This window comes from Anomaloglossus baeobatrachus, chromosome 4, assembly GCF_048569485.1.
Source record: "Anomaloglossus baeobatrachus isolate aAnoBae1 chromosome 4, aAnoBae1.hap1, whole genome shotgun sequence".
Classification (NCBI taxonomy): Eukaryota; Metazoa; Chordata; class Amphibia; order Anura; family Aromobatidae; genus Anomaloglossus; species Anomaloglossus baeobatrachus.
Window position 1 is genome coordinate 218,073,402 of NC_134356.1, and position 22,640 is coordinate 218,096,041.

Consider the following 22,640-nt stretch of genomic DNA (forward strand, 5'->3'; position numbering starts at 1 on the left):
TTCAAAAGGGGGGGTCAACTGATGCCAGTCAAGTGGGTGTGTGTGGCCCAATTAGTGGCAACGAGGGAGACTGTGGTTGGAGTCCCCTCGCTGTCTTTCTAAAAGAACCAAGATGAACAAGTCATGGCTCTCAGAGGACTTTTCTTCCCCTGGGTCAGCCAGGGGACGGGAAAGGCACGCGTATTTTTGAGAGTGCTTCATGCAAAGCATCTTTTTCTTTTTCAAAAGGGGGCTCAACCGATGCCAGTCAAGTGGGGTGTGTGTGGCCCAGTTAGTGGAAACGAGGGAGACTGTGGTTGGAGTCCCCTCGCTGTGTTTCTAAAAGAACCAAGATGAACAAGTCAAGGCTCTCAGAGGACTTTTCTTCCCCTGGGTAAGCCAGGGGACAGGAAAGGCACGCATATTTTTGAGAGTGCTTCATGCCAAGCATCTTTTTCTTTTTCAAAAGGGGGGGTCAACTGATGCCAGTCAAGTGGGCTGTCTGTGGCCCAATTAGTGGCAACGAGGGAGACTGTGGTTGGAGTCCCCTCGCTGTCTTTCTAAAAGAACCAAGATGAACAAGTCATGGCTCTCAGAGGACTTTTCTTCCCCTGGGTCAGCCAGGGGACGGGAAAGGCACACGTATTTTTGAGAGTGCTTCATGCAAAGCATCTTTTTCTTTTTCAAAAGGGGGCTCAACCGATGCCAGTCAAGTGGGGTGTGTGTGGCCCAGTTAGTGGAAACGAGGGAGACTGTGGTTGGAGTCCCCTCGCTGTGTTTCTAAAAGAACCAAGATGAACAAGTCATGGCTCTCAGAGGACTTTTCTTCCCCTGGGTCAGCCAGGGGACGGGAAAGGCACGCGTATTTTTGAGAGTGCTTCATGCAAAGCATCTTTTTCTTTTTCAAAAGGGGGGGTCAACTGATGCCAGTCAAGTGGGGTGTGTGTGGCCCAATTAGTGGCAACGAGGGAGACTGTGGTTGGAGTCTCCTCGCTGTCTTTCTAAAAGAACCAAGATGAACAAGTCATGGCTCTCAGAGGACTTTTCTTCCCCTGGGTCAGCCAGGGGACGGGAAAGGCACGCGTATTTTTGAGAGTGCTTCATGCCAAGCATCTTTTTCTTTTTCAAAAGGGGGGGTCAACTGATGCCAGTCAAGTGGGGTGTGTGTGGCCCAATTAGTGGCAACGAGGGAGACTGTGGTTGGAGTCCCCTCGCTGTCTTTCTAAAAGAACCAAGATGAACAAGTCATGGCTCTCAGAGGACTTTTCTTCCCCTGGGTCAGCCAGGGGACGGGAAAGGCACGCGTATTTTTGAGAGTGCTTCATGCAAAGCATCTTTTTCTTTTTCAAAAGGGGGCTCAACCGATGCCAGTCAAGTGGGGTGTGTGTGGCCCAGTTAGTGGAAACGAGGGAGACTGTGGTTGGAGTCCCCTCGCTGTGTTTCTAAAAGAACCAAGATGAACAAGTCATGGCTCTCAGAGGACTTTTCTTCCCCTGGGTCAGCCAGGGGACGGGAAAGGCACGCGTATTTTTGAGAGTGCTTCATGCCAAGCATCTTTTTCTTTTTCAAAAGGGGGGGTCAACTGATGCCAGTCAAGTGGGGTGTGTGTGGCCCAATTAGTGGCAACGAGGGAGACTGTGGTTGGAGTCCCCTCGCTGTCTTTCTAAAAGAACCAAGATGAACAAGTCATGGCTCTCAGAGGACTTTTCTTCCCCTGGGTCAGCCAGGGGACGGGAAAGGCACGCGTATTTTTGAGAGTGCTTCATGCAAAGCATCTTTTTCTTTTTCAAAAGGGGGCTCAACCGATGCCAGTCAAGTGGGGTGTGTGTGGCCCAGTTAGTGGAAACGAGGGAGACTGTGGTTGGAGTCCCCTCGCTGTGTTTCTAAAAGAACCAAGATGAACAAGTCATGGCTCTCAGAGGACTTTTCTTCCCCTGGGTCAGCCAGGGGACGGGAAAGGCACGCGTATTTTTGAGAGTGCTTCATGCAAAGCATCTTTTTCTTTTTCAAAAGGGGGCTCAACCGATACCAGTAAAGTGGGATGTGTGTGGCCCAGTTAGTGGAAACGAGGGAGACTGTGGTTGGAGTCCCCTCGCTGTGTTTCTAAAAGAACCAAGATGAACAAGTCATGGCTCTCAGAGGACTTTTCTTCCCCTGGGTCAGCCAGGGGACGGGAAAGGCACGCGTATTTTTGAGAGTGCTTCATGCAAAGCATCTTTTTCTTTTTCAAAAGAGGGCTCAACCGATGCCAGTCAAGTAGGGTGTGTGTGGCCCAGTTAGTGGAAACGAGGGAGACTGTGGTTGGAGTCCCCTTACTGTGTTTTACATGCTTTTAGAAGGGCATGACATGGCTTAGAGGTTGACTTTCAGCATCTGGAAACTGTTGGCTACCAAAATGCTGCCTTTCCAACCTTTTTAACCGAGGATTTTCGAGACCTTATACCCATCGCAGTGCCCCAAGAGCCGATGCCCAGGCGCCACTCCTTCTCCAACAAAGGCGTGCACGCGCTACACCAGCATGTCTCACTAAACATCACTGATTCCTTGAGAAACTCTGTGTGTCAGGGTGCATTTCACCACATATAATTTGCCCAGTAAGCATGGACAGGGGCGTTACATGTCGCTGACTGGGCAATGGGTTACTGTGGGGAGAGATGGAGAAGGGTCTGCTGTACAAGTCTTGCCGTCCCCACGAGTTGTGTCAATCCTTCTTCTGTATGTAGAAGTTAATACACTGCTTCTGCCTCTTCAACCTCGTGTGGGTCCTCCACCTTGGCGCAAACCCTGTGTGGTCAGGCCACCCTTCCTTGTAACTGCGCACAAGGACTATCACACACCTCCTTACTATGCTGGCAGCAGAGCTCAATGCCATCAGGCGGTCAAAGGTTTACTTTGAAATGTATGGGAAATGTGAGTCACACCGCTGAGAAGTTGTGGACGGTTAGCTCTGGAGACCGAGTTTCATCAATGGTTGTCTCCACTCAACCAGCAGCCAGGGAAGGCCGGGTGCGACAATGATGCAAACATGGGTGCGGCCCTTCGCTGTGACAATGTGACACACGTGCCTTGTGTGGTTCACGTGTTGAACCTGGTTGTCCAGCAATTTTTAAAGCACTATCCTGGCCCACATGGCTTTCTGCAGAGAGCACGGTGTAATGCCTTCCTTGATCCACACACTCAGATGGGCTGTAAATGATAGGCTAGAGGGAAGCCACTCACCAAGCAGGACCCCTAGAACCCTGAAACCCTTTAACCCCTATACAGGGATTAGGAATTACACAGGGCCCAAGGTGATTAATACCTGTGGAAGGCTGCAGTTCCAGAGAATAGTAGTCAGGCAGGGACACAACATTAATTGAGGAACAGGAACAGAATGGGACGGCCAACACTTAATCAGAAAACAAGCAGAGGTGAAATGCGGATCGGCCAACAAGGTACATAAACAGCAAGCAGGAAAAGTAGTCAGGTAACAAGCACACAAAATCATAAAACTGAACTGGGGGTAAAATTAACCAGAGGTTCATAGCTATGTCTGGCAGTGGTCTGCAGACAGGATGGGCATAAAAAAGGGTGTGGTGTCTTCCCATTGGTTGTAGCTGAATGATGGTATTTCATCTGTGAGATACCCACCAGCTACATTCAGCCAGAGATTCTGCATCTGTCAAGGTAATGCAGCCCAGTGGGTGAGCATAACCTGCGTCCACCTGCGCCGCTGGCATCGACTCCTCTCCCATCATCAGCACTATGCATGAAAGGAACACGTTGTCACTTGGCGACCGGAGTACAAATTGACGGAGCGTACTCCGTTGGTGACTTAACAGCCGTGTGCGGCAATGATGCAAACCTGGCTGCGGGCCATCGTCAGGGCAATGTGCACACGTGCCTTGTATGGCTCACGTGTTGAACCTAATTCTCCAGCAATTTTTAAAACACCATCCCGGCCTACATGGCCTTGTGCAGCGGGCACGCTCGCTATGTGCTCACTTCCATCGTGCGCACACAGCAGCTCAACAACTTTCATCACTCCGGAAGTCTTAGGGTCTGGCAGTTAAACGCCGGAAATGCGATGTTCCGACACGCAGGAATTGGAATCTGCACATGTTGCAGCGTGTGTGGCAGCACCGCAGAGCCCTGCTGAAATACGGTATGACATATAGCCTGGGATAACTTGATCCAGAGGTGGTGCAGATCACGCTGCTGGAGTGGTGTCAGATCAAGGACCTATGCACCCTGCTACACAGTTTACAAATGTCGACGAAGATGTTTAGCACTGGCAATGTCATTCTCAGCGTGACAATTCTGGTCATCTACATGATGGAGCACACTGTAATTATTATTCGGAGTCAGGTGTTGGGACAAGAGGAAGGGGAGGAAGTACAGGAGGAGTCATATGCGGAAGGGATAACAAGATCTACTAGGTCCAGATGGTCAGCGGCACCTATGCGGCAGTCATGGTGAGGGAGAGGGATTAACAAGGGCGCATAGTATCAGCAAAAAGTGTTGAGGAAAGTGCAGGAGCCCATGAAGAAATGGAGGACGAACTGGCGATGGGCATGGAAGACTCAGCAGATGAGTGAGAGCTTGCTCACATTTCGGTTGTGCGAGGTTGTGGGGAGAGGGCAGAGGAAGGAGGCACGATTCTCACCTCTCTGCCACCAACACACCAAGGACTTGGTCCTCCTGGATGCACAAGACACATGAGCGCCTTCTTGCTGCACTACCTACAACATGACCCTCGGATTGTACGAATTCAAAGTAATCCTGACTACTGGGTTGCCACACTGTTAGATCCCCGGTACAAGACAAAATTTGGCAAAATAATTCCTGCCATAGAAATGGACGCACGTATACAGGAGTATCTGCAGAAGGTGGTACGCAATCTTAGATCTGCTTTTCCACTAAACACCAGTGCTGCACAGAGTTAATCTCAACGCTTTATCATGGATAGGAGGAAATGGTCTTTTACTTGTCCACATCTGAGGGACCGAGGGCTGGCTGCTGTGCTGAGATGGCGTTGAGTACGGTGTCCCTGCAGAGTTGCACTTTTGGTCATATACAAAATGAGTTGAAAAAGGACAGATGCTGGTGGAAAGGGGAACAGGTGTGTTGGAAAGGGGAAAAAAGTTTTTGTCCGTGGATTTGGTGGTTAAGCAACAGTAACATTTGCTGAAGAAACACCATCTGTTACAGTGGGACTGGCAGATTTGGATAAGGTGGTATATACTATGTTACCGCTATATACCGAAAATTATTAAGAAAAGAAAGAGAAAGGTATATATCCCCATCAGCAGTCAGTGTCCACCGTGCTCCCAGATGGAAAAGGAGAGGTTGGCAACTGGAAGGTTTGGTGGAGGATACAGAGCTGTGTGGCTATGAAACTAATAGTAGCCTGAACCAAGTTAGATGCCATTCGGATCTGGAGACTGGGAGCCCTGTTAGCGTCACAGGGTCCACATGCCCACCCAGCCCAGGAACTCCCTGTTAACAACACAGGGGCCATTGAGTACGCTGACCGTGTGCGTAGGGGCCACACCTGTGGACAGCAGGCGCATCAGCAGCAGCAGGCCTGTTAATGCCACTGGGCTGCACAAGCAGGACTGGTAGGACAGGAGCTGGTCTTAACCGTTCTGCGTTACCAACTGTGGTGGTGGCCTGCATCGACACCCTATCCCTGCCTACCTCTGGCCTAAAGCCGCAATGGGTTCAACACATGGAGGTGTGCTCTTTCGGGGCATAATAGAAGAATGCGCACCTCCTTGTTGGCTCCAGCCCCTTTTATAACCTGGGTCCGCCCCAAACCAGGGTGAACCACAATGAACCTCCTGGAGACAAAAGTAGAGTGACACGTCATGAGTGGCATAACTAGCGTCCTATTTGGAACCGCAACTTCAATGATGACCTCATGGCTGCCATGACCCAAACACCTCACCAGTCATCGTCTGACCATCAATAATGCGGTGACAAGTCATAGGGGTGGGCCTCTGCAAGCCATTTGGGAGGACACCTGATGCCCTGTGGTCTATATGGGACCCCCACATCAGGGGCAGGGCCAAAGAGTTCATTACCGGACCTAGTCTCTGATGCAGTAAGTGCCTGAGCATGCTCAGTAGCATGAAATACAGTCTCTGAAAAAAGACTATCAGCTTTAGCATGGTGTCTAGGCACAAAACAGGACTTAGACCCGGCACGGAATGCAAGTACCTGTGCAAAGAGGCTTTTGACACTTAAGGCCCTGTCACACACAGAGATAAATCTTTGGCAGATCTGTGGTTTCAGTGAAATCATGGACATATTGTTCCATTGGTACACAGCCACAAACCTGGCACTGATTGTCCACAATTTCACTGCAACCACAGATCTGCCGCAGATTTATCTCTGTGTGTGACAGGGCCATTAGTGTGGGAGCATGCGCTGTATCCCGAAATGAACACTTAGCGTCAGGAATGGCACAGTCAGGCTGAGCATACTCACTAGGCGAAACACTGTAGTTAGGCTGCAGCTGGGGTAAATCGGCACACGCATGCGCACTAGCTGCCTCTCCACACTTAGACGTGGAGGAGAAATTGCTCTTCGGGTGTGAACTTGGAGATGCTGTCTATGAACAGAAGGAAAAGCTAAAGGAAGCCTCACTTTCTATCCCTCCGAATTATCAAATGCAGCAATGAATTCCCTGAGTTTGCTATAACATTAGCGTAGCAAAATGTGCATGAGGGTGTCATGTAGAGGTGCTAGAAATAGCTTGGCACCAGTGGGGCACTAATGGAATACAACAGCCAGTTCTATGATGCCACTAAATGGCAGTATTTTTTGCTATCATTATAGCTTATTAAAAACAGAGCAGGAGGGTGTCATGCAGAGGTGCTGCACATAGATTTGCACTAGCGTGACTAGACAAAAGTCCAATAGCCACGTTTAGGATGCCACTAAGTTCACTCAGTGTTTGCTAGTATAATGGCTTAGTAACAATGAGTTTGAGTGTGCAATGCAGGCAGACGTGCTGCAAATATCTGTGCACTAGTGGGAATATACAGAAGTCTAATAGCCACATTTAGGATGCCACTAAGTTTCCTCAGTGTTTGCTAGTATAATGGCTTAGTAACAATGAGTTTGAGTGTGCAATGCAGGCAGAGGTGCTGCACATAGATTTGCACTAGTGTGACTAGACAAAAGTCCAATAGCCACGTTTAGGATGCCACTAAGTTCACTCAGTGTTTGCTAGTATAATGGCTTAGTTAAAAAGAGTTGGAGTGTGCAATGCAGGCAGACGTGCTGCAAATATCTTTGCACTAGTGTGACAACACAAAAGTCCAATAGCCACGTTTAGGATGCCACTAGGTACACTGACTGTTTGCTAGTATAATGGCTTAGTTAAAAAGAGTTGGAGTGTGCAATGCAGGCAGACGTGCTGCAAATATCTTTCCACTAGTGTGACTACACAAAAATAAAATAGTCACGTTTAGGATGCCACTAGGTACACTGACTGTTTGCTAGTATAATGGCTTAGTTAAAAAGAGTTTGAGTGTGCAATGCAGGCAGACGTGCTGCAAATATCTTTCCACTAGTGTGACTAGTCTACACAAAAGTAAAATAGTCACGTTTAGGATGCCACTAGGTACACTGACTGTTTGCTAGTATAATGGCTTAGTTAAAAAGAGTTGGAGTGTGCAATGCAGGCAAACATGCTGCAAATATCTTTCCACTAGTTTGACTACACAAAAGTACAATAGCCACGTTTAGGATGCCACTAGGTACACTGACTGTTTGCTAGTATAATGGCTTAGTTAAAAAGAGTTGGAGTGTGCAGAGGACAGGAGGGTACAGTGCCAGGATTGTGGGGCTCTGGGTAGAGGAATGGAAGCCTGCCTTTCTATTCCCTCCTAATGGGGAAATGCAGCGACGAAATCCCTGACCTTGGCTACACAGACGCTGTCTCTGTTTTCAGGACCTGTCACCTATGGCTCTGACCCTGCCGGTACGAGCCCTTAAAAGGACTGATAGAAAGTGCTCTCCCTAAGCTGTCTAGCGCTGTGTATGGAACGCATACAGCTGTATCGGCGATAGGACAAAGGACGGAGCTGCGCCAGTGATGTCTGACACCAAGGACGCAGAAGAGATAATGGCGTCCGGACGGGCAGATACTCGTTTTTATAATGCAGGGACATGTGACATGGACATCCTATCACACATGCCGTTGCTTCTCTGGCTAAAAGTCCACTTAGCTGTGTGTGTGGCTGGCCCGCCCCACAAGACGCGCGCGCTTAGGGAAGGAAGACAAGAAAAAAAAAAAAATGGCGATCGCCATTATACAAACAGCAGTGATCTGAAGGCGCTGTTCCCGCACACTATACACTGAAATGTCATAATAGTGTGAGTCACAGAGTGACTTACACTATTACAGCGGAAAGCAAGCTAGGAATTAGCTGTTTTTTTGCTGCTAGAACCGTTCTCGAACGTTTCTAGAACTATCGAGCTTTTGCAAAAAGCTCGAGTTCTAGTTCGATCTAGAACAGGCCCCAAAATCACTCGAGCCTAGAACTGGAGAACCTCGAACCGCGAACCGCGCTCAACTCTAGTCATCACCGTTGCGGCCGGGCGGACTGCCGGAGCCGATGTCATCACTGTTGCGGCGATGCTTGGGGCCGGGTTAGATGTCATCGGGGTTGCAGCCCGGCTCGAGGCCGGACGGGATTTCATCGGGGTTGTGGCCTGCTGTGACATCTTGCCACTCTTTTGTCCAGGAATGGAATTTTGCAGAGTCCTGGCATCCCTACACTTTACAGTTCTGGTTACATGCCGCACTGTCCTCTCCTCCCCCCTGGTTTTTCGGGAGCAGTCTCTTCGCGCGGCTCCCTAGTTTTGTTTTCGGCCGCAGGAGTCACTTTCTTCCGGCTCTGTTCCCAGGGGGCGGGGCTTCAGCTTCGCGCCCTTTCTCGGGGAAGAAGACGCTGGGTTGTCGTTTTTCGCGCCTAAAAATGGCGGCAAAATGGTCGCTTTTCAAAATTTTTTGCAGCGGAGCATCGCTGACAGTCCAGAACAAGGCACACTTCCACCAGGTAGGTGGATGGGATACAATCCTGTTCGTGACGCCAAATTGCCGTGGGCGGGTGACAGATCACAACCGGGGGGGGGGGCTGCTTGAGTGATGCTGGGGTCCGGGATCGTGTCTGGGGCTCGAGTGGCAGCCGGATCTGGGGCTCGAGCAGCCGTCCATCGCCCATGAGTGAAAAGGGGTTATTTACAGGGGATTTAGTCTTTGTTAGTGACGCCACCCGTGGGTTGCGTTGAGGGATGGTGACACCGCCGCTGCCTGGTGATGGGGTGCCCGGGGCTGAGGGAGCGGGGCAGCAAGTTGGGATCCCCTCCACGGGTAGGGGAGGTGTAGTCCCGGGGCCCAGGGTAATATGAGAGGTATTGCAGGGAGCAGGAAACTTACAGTTCGGTTGTCGTGGTGCTGGATGAGGCTGTACTCATGTGGATGGTCAGTAAACACAGAGTCCTTTTGTAAACCAAAGCCAAATGCCGGGAGCCTTTTGGAGGGGTGTGCTCGGGTCCCACACCCAGATATACAGCCAGGGGCCCTTTCTTCCACACTCTCTGTCTGTCTCTTTCTTGTCTGGACTAGTCCGCTTGAACAGCCTCCGGATCGGGTCCCCTCTCTCAGCACCGATGGGCTACAACCCTGCCCTGGTTGGCCTCAGGTTCCACATGACCGGATCTCCATGCCTGTGGCCCTCACTGCCATCTAGTCCGGTAGTCCAGGGCTCCAACCCCGACTACCAACCTCTCTAGGGAGCTCCAAGCTTCCCCTGTCAGCTCTTCACTGACTACAGCACAAACTGAAACTCAAACTCTCTGCACTTCCTAAGCTCCTCTCGCTCCCTCCCATTTTCCTGGGGAGGGGGTGAGTAGGGCCTGATTGTCTGGTGTATATCTGTGTGGGGACTGAGTTGGTGCCAAGGAGGATTAACTCTTTTTGTGACTACCTGATTTTTCCAGGGCGGCACAAAAGGGGGAAGGGATTGGTCATGGTGATCCTGGCTGTGTGTGTGGTCTTTGTGTGTGCAAGTCATTCCTGTGTTTAGGCCCTTGTGCGGAACAGCATTCTTCTGCTGGGGAGCCACAGACACAGATACTGATTTCTTTCTCAACAGTCTTTTACTCAACATAATGCACAGTACTTCCAACACATTGTCACTGTGGGCACAGTACTTGAATAAGTCTTTTACAGTACATTAGACTTCAAGGCTTCAAAGACTTCAGTTTCACATTAGGCTGCTCCATCATTCCTGGTACTTTTGCTGCTTTTTGTCTGTCCTTCTCCTTTCCTCTTTACTGCCTGGCACCATGGTTTCACACAATAAAGTCAGAGTCTCACATGGCCATGGCCTCATCCCACCCATAGGAACCGGTTCTATATAACTGTTTAGACACTCGTTGCACAAAGCTCTTCTACTGTACTCTAAGGCGGGCTTTGCAAGTTGTGACATCGCAAGTCGATGCTGCGATGTCGCACGCGATAGTCCCCGCCCCCGTCGCAGGTACGATATATTGTGATAGCTGGCGTAGCGAAAATTATCGCTACGCCAGCTTCACATGCACTCACCTGCCCTGCGACCGTCGCTCTGGCCGGCAACCCGCCTCCTTGTTAAGGGGGCGGGTCGTGCGGCGTCACTGCAACGTCACACGGCAGGCGGCCAATCGGAGCGGGGGGGCGGAGATGAGTGGGATGTAAACATCCCGCCCACCTCCTTACTTCCGCATATTCTACGGAAGCTGCGGTGACGCCGGTAGGAGATGTTCCTCGCTCCTGCGATTTCACACACAGCGATGTGTGCTGCCGCAGGAGCGAGGAACAACATCGGACCATCGCGTCAGCGTAATTATGGATTACGCCGACGCTGCACCGATGATATGATTACGACACTTTTGCGCTTGTTAATCATATCATCGAGCCTTTACACACTACGATGTCGCATGCGATGCCGGAAGTACGTCATTTTCAATTTTACCCCACCGACATCGCACCTGCGATGTCGTAGTGTGCAAAGCCCGCCTAAGTGCTGACTTGTTCTCCCTGGTCTATGCCAAACATCCACTTGAAGACTAGTACTGCTGGAGTCATTCCAATGACCGGGAAACCTCCCTAGAGTTCGGGCCTGACACTCATGACTTGGGAGACCCTATACAAGACAACTACTGTAGTCCTTCCTGCGTGCTCTGTTCCCGGTCGCAGTTTTTGAATGCTAAAGACACCCACTTTCCTCAGCATCACACTTCTCCTTCTCGCTATGCTACCCACAAGTACAGTTTTCTAACTATTCCTCGACTGACTAAACTCAGATGGAGTCAGGTTGTATCCTGCAGCTGGCTCCTCCCTCTCTTTGTGACCCACAGAACTTAACTCTTGCCTACGTTTTCCTGACACTAGGCAGAACCTGTTCTCTTTACCAGGGAGCAGTACTTAACCCAGGCCACTTACTGACCACACTTACAGTATACTTTATGCATAAACGCATTGCATATGTCGCGGGCGGAGGAGGGGACGCTGCACTCTCCCACTGCTCGGGTCCGGCTGCTGCTGCTGCTGCTCGGTGGTGGCTTGAGCGGTGGGCCGGATCCCGGGGACTCGAGCGGCGTTCCTCGCCCGTGAGTGAAAAGGGGGGTTTGATTGTGGGGATTAGATATTGTCCGTGACGCCACCCACGGTTGTGGTGAAGTTGTGACACCACCGCTGCTCTGGACGGGGATCCCGGGAGCGATGACAGGGAGCAGCCTGGATGTTAGTTCTCCCCTCCGTGGGTAGGGGGTTGGTTGTCCCGGGGCCCGGTGATGGGGTAGGGATGGATGGCAGAAGGGTTACGGGGCCTGGTGAGGTGCAGGGTCGCGGGGGCAGCGCTGTGCCGTACGGCACGGTGATACTCACTCAGCCAATGATGTACACAGAGTCTCCGGTAAAACAAACGACTGGATGGATGAGTCCCACAGACGGCTGCGGTGTTTCTCCTCCCGGCAGGTTGATGGTGACTGCCTTTCCCTGCACCTGTGTAACGTGTACGGTTCCAATGGGTTCCCACCGGTAACCCGCTCCCCAGCTTAAAGGTTGCTGAAGGAGCCCTTTTTGCCCGCAGGCTCTGGCCCTGGGAACTTTAGCCTTGGCGGTGACTGTGTTTCCCTCTCTCAGTTGGACTGTTGCCTTCTGTCGGGATTTGGCTGCTGGGAAACCCAGGAGGTTCCCTTCGCTAACGGATTTGGCAAATTCACGGCGACTCCTAGCCTTGCCGGGGTCCGTAAGCCCCTGCCGGATGGTGCTGGCTTCTCTTTGCGTACCGGTCTGGTACCGCCGGGCCACCGCCCATCCACGGCAAGCTCCAATAGGCCACTCCTGCAGACGGTCACCACCGTCTGCCAACCTTGCTGATCCGTCCGGGCCACACACCCGGACCAACTTTAGTCTGCTCCTCCTGCCACCACTGACTACCCCCGGACTAGTCCGGCCCGGCACCGGGTGTCCCATATCCCTGGGGTTGGCGAGTCAGTTCTCCTCCCGGCAGGTTGATGGTGACTGCCTTTCCCTGCACTTGTGTTGTGTTATGGTTCCAATGGATTCCCACTGGTAACCCGCTCCCCAGCTTGGATGGATGCTGAGGGAGCACCTTTTGCCCGCAGGCTCTGGCCCTGGGAACTGTAGCCTTGGCGGTGACTGTGTTTCCCTCTACGGTGTGAGCTGTTGCCTTCAATCAGGTCTTGGCTGCTGGGAAACCCCGGAGGTTCCCTTCGCTAACGGATTTGCTCCAATTAGCCTCTCCTGCAGAAGGTCACCACCGTCTGCCAACCTTGCTGAGTGCCCGGGCCACACACCCGGACACGGTCAGTCTGCTCCTCTACCACTTCTCTCCAAATCTCATCTGACTACCTTTTCCCACCTCCAGGACTGTGAACTTCTCGGTGGGCGGGGCCAACCGCCTGGCCCACCCCCTGGTGTGAACATCAGCCCCTGGAGGCAACAAGGGTTTTTGTCTGACTTCGATGTGCCTGACCGGGAGTGTGGGGGTGTGTTGGTGTTGTTCTGTGATGACCTGGCTTGTCCAAGGTGCCACATTCCCCCTTAGTAAAATGCAGACCGTCCGCGGGCTGCCCGTCCATCACCGGTTTTATTTTCACAAACTGAAAAAAATAAACGGTCAACAGGTTACAATTATAATAGCATCATCCCATATCGGGAGACATGGTTACTTAAACGTTGCTAAACGGTAACGGCTTCCGCTCTCTCCCACCCAAGCAACCTGGCCCTGATGCTGCCCCTAAGCAAATGGGCAGCACCCCTTGAACCCAGTCCAGCACAAGTTGCCCGAGCGGGTTCTGTCCTTTTCAGGGGACTCACGTCCATGGGGAACCCCTGAAAACCCCAGAGGATTGCCACCGGTTGCGGTAGTGGCGGGCCTGGGCCATCACTTCCCTCCAGGCCCATCCTCCAAATCAGCCTCTCCGGAGGCGGTTACGGTAAAGCCATAAAAACATTTTTATTTACACACCACAAGTTCGTGGTTGCCCTGCCAGTTCTCGGGCTTGTCCGTAGCAGTTTCTACGCAGTGGTTTGTGAGGGGTCCCAACGGGGACCAGTTGCCGGCAACGACCGGTGCAAGTCAGATGAATCTTCGGTAATCATTCTTATCATTCATTTATAACTTTTAACGGTACTTTCAACACACACAAATTCCCCCCCCCCAAAGAGTAGTTTCCCTGTACCTAAGTAGGGGTCTACCTAGGTTGGGACGAGTGGACCTCCGGGGCCCGGTGTCAGTGGTGACAGGCAGTGTGGCAGAGGGAACCATCAGTTCCTCCTCCCTGCTATCGTGTGGGGCAGGCGGAGGCATAGGGGAGCTGGGTACAGGTTCATCCCGGGGCACTGGCTCATGGTTGACTACTTCCATTACTTCCTCATCCACGGGTTGTGGGAACAGTATCATTGGAAGAATCACCGCGCCGTTCTGTGTAGGCCAGTCTGCTGGGAAATCACCCATTATGGTGTGGATTACCTCTTCTGCCTTCTCCGCCGGTCTGTGAACCGGAGCTTCAGCTGCCACCCTCAATGCTGGTGGGCACCTCTTTAGATGGTCCCGGGAAACCGTGGCCAGAGTTCCCCCCTGGTCGCGACTGATCTGGTAAGCCTTCCCATTCTCCCATCCGGTGGGCTGTATGACATATGGGGTTTGCTCCCACTGATCATCCAGCTTGTGGGTCCTTCTTTTTCGCTTCAGCACTACATCTCCAGGCTGGAAAGGACCAGCAGACGCCTTCTGATTGAAGCGCTGCTCCTGCTGTTCCCGACTCCGACTCAAGTTCTTTTCAACGTACTCCTGGATTTGCCGGTACTGCACCCTCCTCTGAGTGTCCCATTCAGCTGTCGAAGGGAGTGCTTCAGGGGCTTCCAACCCCATGTCCAGATCCACCGGTAGCCGGCCGGGGCGAGCCCTCATTAGGTATGCTGGGGTGCATTTCGTTGAGCTGGAAGGGATATCGTTGTACATATCAACCAGGTCAGGTAGCTTTTCCGGCCACAGGTTCCGCTCTTCTAGCGGCAACGTCTTAAGGAGGCCCAGGACCAGGTGGTTCATCTTTTCACACATGCCGTTGGTTTGGGCATGGCAAGGCGGGGTCCGGATTTTCTTGCAGCCGTACAACTGACAAAATTCTTGGAATACCTCCGCTTCATAGGCCGGGCCTTGGTCAGTAAGCACCTTCTCAGGGTATCCATGTGGTCGGCAGAAATAAGCCTGGAACGCTCTGGCGACGGTACGGCCGGTTAGGTCTTTGACGGGGACAACCACCATGAACCTCGAATAGTGGTCCACAATGGTTAGAGCGTAGGTGTACCCACTTCGGCTGGGGGTGAGCTTTACATGGTCCAGGGCAACCAGCTCCAGCGGTTGATGTGTAACAATCGGGTGTAGGGGCGCCTTCTGGCTGGCCTCGTCTTTCCTTCTCAGCGTGCAAGGGACACATTCTCGGCACCAGGCCTCTACAGATTCCCGCATTCCACTCCAATAGAACCTCTCCCTCAACAGCATCTCTAGTTTCTTCCATCCGAAGTGTCCAGCACCATCATGGTATGCTTGCAGGACGGTGGGCACATTAGCTTGGGAAATCACCAACTGGCGAATCTTCACATTAGTCTTTGGGTTAATCAGCTCACGGTACAACTTCCCCTGGTGTAGATACAGCCGGGTCCGTTCTCGCCACAGGCGTTGGGCTTCAGCTGGGGTGCCAGGGTCTATCCCAGCAGCGCCTTGTTCCTCCAGGATCTTGACTAAACGGACAGCGGGTGCCCGGTGCTGAGCTTCTTGCCACTCCTGGCTGGGCAGCGGGTCCAGGTTTACCCGTTGTTGATGGACATGCACCTTCTCAGTTGGCGGCCGATGAAATGCGGGCAACTCAATCTCTTCGAGGTCGTCATCCTCGAGCCCTTCTTCCGACCGGTGGGGCATCCGAGAGAGTGCATCGGCATTAACGTTGGCACGGCCGGCCCTGTACTTGATGGTGAAATCGTAGTTGGCTAGCCTGGCCACCCACCGCTGTTCCAACGCGCCCAGCTTGGCTGTGTCCAGGTGGGTCAGCGGGTTATTATCCGTAAAAGCGGTGAACTTAGCTGCTGCCAGGTAATGGCAGAATCGCTCGGTGATAGCCCACACCAGTGCCAGGAGCTCAAGCTTGAAAGAGCTGTAGTTCTCAGGGTTCCTCTCAGTGGGTCGGAGCTTTCGGCTAGCATAAGCAATCACTTTTTCCTTTCCGTCTTGGACCTGGGATAGGACTGCCCCCAAGCCTACATTGCTGGCATCGGTGTAGAGGATGAAGGGGTGGCTGTAATCAGGGTACGCTAGGATCTCTTCTCCGGTCAGGGCCGCTCTCAGCTGGCGGAAGGATTCCTCATGCCTTTCTTCCCACACCAGTGGGGCTCCTAGGGGTCTACCACCTTTGGTCTGTCCCACGAGGAGATCTTGCATGGGGGCAGCTATCTTCGTGTACCCCTTGATGAAGCAACGGTAATACCCTACCAGGCCCAAGAACTGCCTCACCTCCCTCACCGTGGTCGGCCTCGGCCAGTCCTGGATGGCGGTGATTTTTTCGGGGTCAGGGGCGACACCTTCTGCACCAACCACATACCCTAGGTACTGCACTTTGGGTTTCAGCAGATGACACTTTGAGGGCTTCAACTTCATCCCATATTTAGCAAGGGACGCGAACACCTCGGCTAGGTGCTCCAGGTGGGCCTCATACGTCTGGGAGTAGACAATCACATCATCCAGGTACAGCAAGACGGTCTCGAAATTTAGATGCCCCAGACAGCATTCCATCAGCCGTTGGAAGGTTCCAGGGGCATTGCACAGCCCGAACGGCATGCTATTAAACTCTCAGAGTGCCATAGGGGTGGCAAATGCAGTCTTCTCTCCGTCTTCTGGCGCCACAGCCACCTGCCAGTACCCACTGGTGAGATCAAGGGTGGAAAAGTAGTTAGCGGTTCGCAGCGCAGCCAGAGATTTCTCAATGCGGGGCAGAGGGTAGGCGTCCTTATGCGTTATTTGGTTAATTTTTTGGTAATCCACACACATCCTCATGGTGCCATCCTTCTTCTTAACTAGTACCAACGGGGCGGCCCATGGCCCAGGGACTACAGCTGTCCCTAATAACCCCTGCCTCCTTCATGTTCCTCAACATGTCCTTGGCACATTGGTAGTGTGCAGAGGGAATAGGCCTGTACCTCTCTTTGATAGGAGGGTGCTCACCGGTGGGGATATGGTGTTGGACCCCTTTAATCTGCCCAAAGTCTAGTGGATGTTTACTAAAAACCTGCTCATACTCCTGTACCACCCGTTATACCCCGTCTTTGTGATGTGTAGGGGTATCGTCAGTGCCTACGTGTAGCTGTCGGCACCACTCGTCTAACTCCCCTTGGGATGGGTGAGTGCTGGCAGTAGGTGGTGAGGTTGCGGGAACGGCCTCGCAGATGGTGTGGGGATCCAGAGTGAGCAACTTGACAAGGGTAGCGTACCAGGGAAGCCTGACTTCTTCCTCCCCGCAGTTCAGCACCCTCACGGGCACTCTCCCCTTCTTTACGTCTACTACCCCCGGGCGGCCATTACTGTGGGCCAGTGTTCAGAGGGCATGGGCTCTATCATGGCGGGGTAGTCACGCCCCTGGGGCGCTACCGCTGCCCAACACCATATCAACATCTCGCCCCTAGGAGGTACAATCAAAGGGGCAACAACCATCACTCTCACCCCACCAATCTCTCCTCCTGTCGATTTCACATGTTGGCGGTACATCAGGGCTCGGATCTCACGCTGCACCGCTCTCTGTCGGCTCCCCGCCGCCGTGGCGGCCAGCTGCTGCAGTAGGGTCAGCACGTCACTCATACAGTGCTCCATCACGTTAGTCCCTAGCACTACCTTCGGGTTATGATCACTGGGTTCATTCATTATCACAATCATACCCTGGTGTTGCAGTTCAGCTCATCCCACAGTCATGGCCACTTGTTTGTACCCCACTTGGGTCAATGGGAGTCCATCAGCAGCAATCAGTGTCATACTGGCGTCTGGGGGAGCCAGTTAATCTTTTCCCCAATACCGTTGATACAGTGTGTATGGTATAGTGGTTACCTGTGATCCAGTGTCCAGGAGAGCCATCACCGGTATGCCGTCCACGGCCACGGGGATGATGGACCGGGCTCAGATGTACCGGTCCTGCCAGTCTGGGGGGCCATGGGGTTCTACTCCTGAGGATTGGCCCATGGCCCCAGGGGTTGCTCGTTTAACGGACACCGTCGGGAGTAGTGGCCGGGTTTGCTGCACCTGTAACAGATTGGGGGTCCATACCGTGAGTCATTGGCCCTTCTCCGCTGCATCCAGGGGACGTCCTCAGGGCTGTCGGCGAGCTGCATCTTCACCGGGGCCTGGGATCTGGTCGGCGGCTGGAGTGCGCCGAGGATCTTAGCGAGGTCCCCATCCATGCGGCGAACCTGAGCAGCGAGTTCTTCCATCGTTCCGCTTGGTGCTGGAGGTGCTGGTGGGATAGGGGCCACCACAACGGGAGCAGTCTCAACCGGCCATGGGGCTAGCTCAGGGGATTCAGATGCGGGGGGTTGCAGAGCTTTGATGGCCCGTTCCTTTAACACGGCAAAGTCCACATCAGGGTGTTCTAGGGACCACGGCCGAAGTTGTTTCCAGTCATCTGAGGACCTCATCCCCTGCACAAACTGCTCACTTAACATTTTGTTGCTGTCCGCACTGTTGATGGAGTCCACCTGCTTCAATGTGCAGAGTGCGGTTTGCAGGCGCAAGGCATAGTCCCGAATGCTATCTGCGGGCCGTTGCCGGCATTGATAGAACTGCATCCGCAACTCTGCCTCGGTACGGGTCTCAAAGGCAGTCTGCAGCTTCTCAAAGATGGTGGCTACAGAGGACCGGTCCCCCTCGGCCCAGGTCTCCGCCTCCTGCTCAGCCGTGCCGGTTAGCTGCCCTAGCACTAGCGCTGCACGTTGCTTATCAGTCAGGGAGTACAGTTCCAGTAGCGGACTAAGCTTCTTCCGGAAAACCTGCAAGGCATCAGGCTTCCCATCGTACTGCGGCAGCCAGGCAGCTCCGGGCACATAGGGCAAGGAGAACGGCATCACCTGAGCGAGAGCTGGGGCCGCGGCGCCCCCCGCCAGCGCGGCCGGGACCTGGGCGGGCCCATTCCCATCTACAGGCGCCCCCGTGGCTGCGACCGCCGCTCCTCCAGCGGCTTCGTCGGGCGCAGACATCTTGTTTCCGTCCCCCTTAGTCTTTTTCCGGCTCCTCCTCTACAGGGGTGGGGTTTTGGCCTTCGCGCCTCCACTGCTTGAGGAGACGCTCGAGCGGGAATTTTTCGCGCCCAAGATGGCGGCTTCTCAAATTTTTCGGCCGGACGCCTCCGGCGGTCACAAGGCGCACCTCTACCAGACGGCAGAGCGGTAAGATCCTGTTCGTGACGCCAAGTTGTCGCGGGCGGAGGAGGGGACGCTGCGCTCTCCCACTGCTCGGGTCCGGCTGCTGCTGCTCGGTGGTGGCTCGAGCGGTGGGCCGGATCCCGGGGACTCGAGCGGCGTTCCTCGCCCGTGAGTGAAAAGGGGGGTTTTATTGTGGGGATTAGATATTGTCCGTGACGCCACCCACGGTTGTGGTGAAGTTGTGACACCACCGCTGCTCTGGACGGGGATCTCGGGAGCGACGACAGGGAGCAGCCTGGATGTTAGTTCTCCCCTCCGTGTGTAGGGGGTTGGTTGTCCCGGGGCCTGGTGATGGGGTAGGGATGGATGGCAGGCGGGTTACGGGGCCTGGTGAGGTGCAGGGTCGCGGGGGCAGCGCTGTGCCGTACGGCACGGTGGTACTCACTCAGCCAATGATGTACACAGAGTCTCCGGTAAAACAAACGGCTAGATGGATGGATCCCACAGACGGCTGCGGTGTTTTACCTCCTGGCAGGTTGATGGTGACTGCCTTTCCCTGCACCTGTGTAACGTGTATGGTTCCAATGGGTTCCCACCGGTAACCCGCTCCCCAGCTTGAAGGTTGCTGAAGAAGCCCTTTTAGCCCGCAGGCTCTGGCCCTGGGAACTTTAGCTGACTGTGTTTCCCACTCTCGGTTGGACTGTTGCCTTCTGTCGGGACTTGGCTGCTGGGAAACCCAGGAGGTTCCCTTCGCTAACGGATTTGGCAAATTCACGGCGACTCCTAGCCTTGCCGGGGTCCGTAAGCCCCTGCCGGATGGTGCTGGCTTCTCTTTGCGTATCGGTCCGGTACCGCCGGGCCACCGCCCGTCCACGGTCCTTACGGCAAGCTCCAATAGGCCACTCCTGCAGACGGTCACCACCGTCTGCCAACCTTGCTGATCCGTCCGGGCCACACACCCGGACCAACTTCAGTCTGGTCCTCTACCACTTTCCTTCCTCTCACTTTCACTTCCAAACTGAACGCCTCACTTTTCCCGCCTCCAGGACTGTGAACTCCTCAGTGGGCGGGGCCAACCGTCTGGCCCACCCCCTGGTGTGAACATCAGCCCCTGGAGGAAGGTAACAAGGGTTTTTGTCTGACTTCGGTGTGCCTGACCGGGAGTGTGGGGTGTGTTGGTGTTGTTCTGTGACGACCTGGCTTGTCCAGGGCGCTACACATACATAAACACAATTCACAATACTATGATTCAACGATGATCAGTGTTTTCAAGACTGCGGCATATGGGCCTAGCCACCCTTTTACAACAGAGCAATCAGAATACAGCCAGTCCCCTCCTAGCAGTGCCTCTGTCATAAGGACTAAATTGAATATACGACAGTTAGAAAAAAACATTTCTAGGAAGGAGTAGTATAAGTAGAGTAAAAGAATATAGGTATAAAATGCACCACAGAAAAAAGTAGTCATCTCAATATTTGGTCATATTTGTAATGCAATTATAGAAGTAGACAGGCACCATCATAAAAGGCGCATGTGCTAAATACTGAAGAAAAATCAGTCACAAAACTACCAAGCATGGTGGATTGGCTGCCAAGTATTATAAATGCACATGGTTAAGGCATATCAAACATATACATGTAGTTCACCATGCAAGTTTAAGCTGCATTTACATTGAAAGATAATTATGATAATCACAGCTATCTTTCCATGTAAACAGGCTGCCAATCACTTGTAAAATATTCATTTATCAGGTGAAATGATCTTTTATGCAGTGCAAGATTGGTATTGCATCATTCCGTGTAAATGGGACTTGCATTGCCGAGAACAATGGCGACCTATGTGCATTGATTGATATATTACAGATTGTTAGTGAGCATCATTTACTTTGGTTGTACCATGTCTACGGACCCTTACAGCCTATTGTAAGCAGATAATTATGGCACTCCTAGGTGTGGAGTGTGCTCGGATAGGGTCCCACCCTATAGTATATGTAGAGAAAATCTGGTACTTCAATTTGAAACAATAATAGAATTTATTGTATAATATGGTCCATAAATGTGCAAATTGGGATGTTTCGGTTTTATGACCTTCCTTAACATACACCAAGGTAAATAAGATGGTGGGCTAGGCATGTCGCCATGCTCACAGCGGTGACAGTTGCATTTCTCTATCGCTACACAGCCTATGCCTATCCCACGTCAACCTTACACAGCCTTTTTGTCATGTCTACACAATTAGATCAGACAGACTGCCTAGCTCTCTATAAGTGCATCTTACAGACACTCCAATTCCCCACACCAAATCCACAGGACCTTGTTGCATGCTACAAGGATGAAAAAATATACTATGCATAAGGCCCCCTTCACACGTCCGTGAAACACGTGCGTGTTTGGTCCGTTTCCGTATATACCGGAGACACGGACAAACGTGCACCAATGTTATTCAATGCTTGCAGTTACACTTACGTTTTTCCATACGGTCCGTGTGTCCGTGTGCGTGACACGTATGTGTATGCGTATCTCACGGATGCATGTCCGTTTTCTGCACGGATCACGCATACACGCACCCAATGTAAGTCTATGGGTCCGTGAGTACACGTACGTGTCACGGATGCATCTCCGTGTTGTCCGTGTCCGTTTTGTAATCATTTATGGCAGCGATTGCTTCAGTTGGAATCAGGTGGCTGTAATGTGATACTTGCTGTTATTACCCTTCATTTAGCTGCCCACACCCAGTGTTTGAAGGAGTGTTTACCTAATTCTCTGCTGGATTTTTGTTCCCATTTGGATTCTAATCTTTTTTATCCATGGGTCCACGTGTTGATACTGAGAAAATAATTTCTGTGGTTGAGTGTCACCCAGAATTATGGGACACTCGATCTGAAGGCTACCGTGATCGGGCAATTGTTGACAGAACATGGAAGGTTGTTGCTGCAGAACTTTACCCCAACAATGGATGGGACCGTTGTTCACCAGGGAAAAAAACACGATTTGGTGAGTGTTTTTTTTTGTACTTATTTTTTTTTTTTTTTAATAAATAATTATTAAATTAATTTTTATATGTTAAAAATAAACAAATATTTTTTCAGGCATTAGGATTTATTTGTAAATTTAAACATATAACTTATTCTTAAAACTAAAAAGTTAATTGAAAATGGAAGTTAATTTCCTTACAAATATGTTTTATTTTTTAATTTATTCATAGTAATATTTGAAATTACTTAATTAACTTAAAATAATTAAATTTAAATTAAATTAATTTAAACATTTAAAAAATAGCATTGTGAGGTTTTTTTTTTTTTCCTTTTTTTTTTTTTAAAAAAAAAGTGGATTTAGTACGACGCCAATGGAGATCTGCCCGGGATCAGTATAGACGCGAGTTCAACCCAATTCCATCAACATCAGCAAATCCACGAAAGAGAAGATATGTTTATTTTGAAAAACTTGAATTCCTACGACCAATTATGGAGGTGACTCAGTAAGTAAAATTTGTTAATTATACTAATGACATTGTTTTTGATTTTTGTTTTATTCTGAAATGGTTTATTTCTTATCCTTTTTAAAAAAAAAAAAAAAAAACAGGACTGACGACAACATGGATGAATCAGATGAAAACCCATCAGCTGCACAATCAGCTCCTGCAACTTCTGCTTCTGAGGTGGACCAGCCACATCCCACTGCAGAAATACCACAAACACAAA